The 4599-nt window shown below is 56.4% G+C and overlaps 1 pseudogene; it reads left to right on the forward strand.

The window, feature by feature from the left end:
* The first annotated feature begins 1284 nt into the window (after positions 1–1284).
* Positions 1285–1402, forward strand: LOC112484878 (annotated as a pseudogene).
* The last annotated feature ends 3197 nt before the right edge of the window (positions 1403–4599 follow it).

Consider the following 4599-nt stretch of genomic DNA (forward strand, 5'->3'; position numbering starts at 1 on the left):
CTGCCCTTGTCACTGGTTTCACGTGTGAGCTCCTAAGCTCCCTTCTTTCCTCAGCAAATTCTGCTAGCTTTCCATTTGCGTAACGCAAATGCAAGCAGAGGTATGATATGGCCCAGTAAATGTCAAGAAATGGAAGCCTCAAGAAATAATATGGGGGACACCCAGTGCCTCAGTCCTAGGACACCCCTTACAAATACACGCTTCAAAATTCCATGTCTGTGGCCACTTTGGAAACAAACTTTCCTCCTCTGTCGGCTTCTCAAACACCTCCACGGGGGCCTCACGACCAGGGGCCCCACTCATGTCTTCTCTTCTTTGTGCCACACCCCTCCCACCCTGTCCTGGAACGTGGACTTCTGCTCCGGCCTGCTGTTCCCGTTTCAGAGGATCTGAACCTCAGTGCCAGCCACCCAGTCCTCCCCACCGTCCCACCCCAGGGCTAGGGGACATGCTGATAAGGCATTTCAGTGCACTGATGGCTCAGTCCCTGCCTGAGACGCAGCAGGCACTTGTTTACGGTCTGCTCAGTCGGGCGTCATAACCCCCGCCTCAGGCCAGCGCAGAACTTGACCCAGCAGTGCTTCCTGCAAGGGGACAGGAGGAGCCCCCACCAGTGGACAAGAGGCTCCAGAGGATCGCACAGTCCGGAGAGTAGAGGCATCTCAGCGACCCACTCGCCTTTTATCAAATGAGAAGTGAAAAGAGCCTTATACTGCCAGAAGTGACCAGGCTACTGCTGACCTAGAACTTTCCTTCTGGAAGAGTCATGCATGGTCCACCTTAGTAAGCTCTCAGCATGAAAAGCAGCAACAGGACAGAGGATGGACAAGCCACGGGGACCCACTCGGATCTTTAGAATCGATGTTCCCAGCAGTCGTCCCAGCGGCTCTGTGCAGGTCGCCAGAGAAGAACTCGATTTTCTAACGTCTTGGTGTCATATATTTCAAGCCCAATGATTGCAGGGCTGAAGTCACGATCATAAAGCAGTCACCAGTTGAATGTGTACAGTAAATACATTTTCAGTCAATGATAACTATTTAATTGGGGCTTAATTAATTAATGTTCACAGAGCATTTGAGATGCTTGGAAGAGATAAGTGCTATTTTTCTATTAGCAGTGGTATTTGAAGGCGTTGGTATTCGTCGGTGTGATAGATCCCGGAAGATTCAAGTCGCTGACACTGTACATGAAAATGAGTGTCCTTGTGTGACCCAGCCTCTCTGCACACGACCTTCTCTCCTCCTTCCTCCTTCCAGAGTCATGAGGCGTATAGAAGCTGTATGGGTCTACTGCCATGCCACCCTGAACAAGCGTGATCCCATCTGATCTCAGAAGCTAAGCAGGGTCGGGCTGGTTAGTACTTGGATGGGAGACCACCCAGGAAGACCAGGTGCTGTAGGCGTAAAAACCTAAAAAATAAAAAACATAAGGGATTGTAAACTGACAAAGTCCTTGCAACCTGTGAGGTCAAGCAAGGGTTGCCTTGCCTAAAAACTTTTTAAAAATAAATAAAAATTTAAAAAAAAAGAACCACTCTTGTGTGTATAAGGCTCAGACTCACAGCATCGGACCCAGACCAAGAACCAGACCTCCATGAGGGTGGGCCTGGGCCTCCCAGCTGCACCCCAGTCCCAGGTATGGGGCTGCCCGCACCAGCCAGGAGCCTGATACATCTCAGTAGAATGAATGACGGCAGGATGTTGGTCTCAACCAGAATGTTAGGCTCCTGCTCTCTCCGTGTCGGGACCATGGGCTATTACATCCCAGCTTCTGCGACTGAGGGGCCGAGAGAGGTGAGTAGCACCCACATTTTTCAGGTGCAAAACTATGAAGCTGTGGTTTTAGGGATTTCTGCCAGCACCCCTCTTGCTCGTTGGAGGGTGTGAGGGAGGGGAGAAAGGGTGCAGGAAGTTTTTTCTCTTCTAGTTATCCACAGTCACCTAATGAGCGGGGGCAGCAATGGAAGCCCTCCCTCCCCAGGGCCCCAGAACCCCGCCGCTCCCCTGCCCTGCCCTCAGCATACCCAGGGAGGGCAAGTCGGTTCTGGGACTTGGGAGGACGCAGATGAAAGCCTGTGACCTTGGCCGGCTTAGGCTGCATTCTCCCCATAGGCACCTCTACTCCCTCCTCCACTCCGCCCCCCACTGGGGAATGCCAGCAGGAAAGTCGGGGGAGAGGGAGCCCCAGGGAGTTCTCGCATGAGCCTCTGCATGACAACCTGCCCCTTTCATTGTTCTCTCCAACCCACCTGCCATTTCCTCTCAGATGCTCGACGGAGCTCAGAGTAGGGGTCATCCGCGGGGAGGGGCGCGCAGCCCAGGACGAAGGAGGCAGAGCTGCAGTGGGGGGGCCCGCACAGCTCTCTTTGGGCCACAGTTTCCCTGTCTGGAACGTGAGCTTTGGACTAGAAGAGCTGTGAGATCCCTTCCAGCTTCGATATGCTAAGATTTTCTTTCCCATTTTTTTTTTTTGATGGACCCCACTATGTAGCAAGGAGGCCTTGGACAAGTCCCTAAAGCAAAGCCCCTGCTAGCTCATCCATAGAATGGGCATATTACCAGAGCAGCCTGGCAGCTAGAGGGGGACTTTCACCCCAACACATCCCTTGCTTCTGGGTTCTTGGGTCCACTACCGAGGTGGCTCAGGGCACTTAGTTAAGAGTTCAGACCTTGGTATCTGGCTGGGCTGGCTTGGGTTCCGGCTTCACCAGTGACTGACTGCATGACATTCAGCTTAAGCTCTCTGACCCTCAGTCTCCTCATCTGTAAAGAGCAAACTTAACAGATACCTACTTCCTAGGACTGCCGAGAGACCATACCTGCTCACGGCACGTGCGAAGTGCTAGGTCAATGCTAAGTGTCACTTTGCAGTTGGCTGAGGGCTCCAGGGGCCAAGGCAACCACACTGGCCTGGAGTGAGTCACCAGCTCAGAGACAGAGCCGGACTCCTCTCTGATGGAAGACTAGTTCTTGAGTCCCCAGGAGAGCGACACCAAGCCAGCAATGAGCACGGGATGTTCTTGACCCCTTCCCCACTTGCCCTTGGACTACACTCTGAAAAGCCCAGGACCCCCTGGGCCCCAAGCTTCTGAAAAGGCCTGATTCATCTCTGGAGGGGACCTGCATGACAGGCCTCCCTCCCTCCCGGGTCTGTCCCACCCCTTGAGCTGTCCCTGTTGAACTCCCAGTGGCCAGCCTTCCCAAGATGACTGCAACAGATCCTGCCTGCTGCTTTGCTGGTTCAGAGAACACCCGGCTCCAGCTAGATGGAAGGCGGTGCCCACCAGCGTTACAGCCCCCTGAGCCGAAAGCCTAGGCTCCCCCAGGCCCAGTTAAAGGAGGACGGCAGCCTTGACCTTGGCTGGTCCAAATGTGCATGTGTGACTTGAGGAAGTCGTGCTTTAGACCTTCAGACGTGTTTGCGCCTGGAACGCCATGATTACATCCACTGGCCGCACCCCAGATCGCCCCGCCCTCTGAACCTTGTGCTCAGGCGTCTTCAGTTGAGACTCTTACCATGTGTGGGCTCCAGTGATCTGTGGACTTCGAGACCTTATAGTGATAACGTGTCCTATTGAGAGAGAGCCATCGTGCATATGCCAAGAGCTACTGTCACTGTCGCCTTAAATCCGCCCAGCCACCCCGGGTGAGGTGGCTTCTACTGATATTTTACCTCCATCTGACAGCTGGGCAAACTGAGAGTCAGAGAGTAACTTGCCCAAGGACACACGCAGTCAGGAAGTAGAAGAACAGAATTTAAAGCCTAATCTACCGGACCCCAGGGTTTAGCTTGGAACCTCCTGATGGGCGCCTCCCACTCCGCCCGCCAGGGCCCGAGCTCCCTGACAGGGGGGAGGGGGGCGGGCTGCTTCTGGTTCCGTCCAGGCTTCCTCCAGGGCCCAGTGGAAGGGCCGGCATCTGGTTGATCTCTAGCTGGAAAACAGTGTCTACAGAGACAGGGAGAGGGACTCACAGGGTCTGGTCAGAAGCCCTTCAACCCCCAGCCCCGCCCGACCCGGGGACCCCAGGTGCTGGAGAGTTTCGACATCACGCCACACCCGCAATGCTGGACAGGACTCTAGGGTGGGAACTAGAACGTAGAGGCAGTAAGAGGGAGCCGCAGGTGGTCTGGGAGCGAGGGAAGGACACTGTGCAGAAGGGCAGAGGCTTCCACTGCGGGACTGGGCGCCGGAGGAAACAGCCCCGTCCCTGGCAGACCCGAGGTGCCAGGAGGGAAGGCGGGGACAGACACTAGTGGCAGGCCCCCTTCCCAAGTCAGAGCGAGGGAGACCCATCCGGTCAGCTCTCCCTGGCGGGCCCGGCTCCATCCACACGCCGGCCTTCCCTGGGAGAGGGGGACGGCCAGCGGGGAGGCCCGGACCTGGATCTGGCAAAGCGGGGCCCTTTCACCTGCGTCCTGAGGCAGAGAGGGGGAGCCGCGAAGGCGAGGCGACGCCCCAGAGAGCACTGGCTCGGGCTGGGGTGCACGGGCTGCGTGCAAGGGCCGGGGCGAGCGACCAGGGAGCCCCCTCGGCCGGCTGCCTCCTGCCGGACGGCGGCAGGAAGGTCCCCTCGGAGAAGCGGCGTGCGCGGCGGGCGC

Source organism: Pteropus alecto, unplaced genomic scaffold (assembly GCF_000325575.1).
Source record: "Pteropus alecto unplaced genomic scaffold, ASM32557v1 scaffold67, whole genome shotgun sequence".
Lineage (NCBI taxonomy): Eukaryota > Metazoa > Chordata > Mammalia > Chiroptera > Pteropodidae > Pteropus > Pteropus alecto.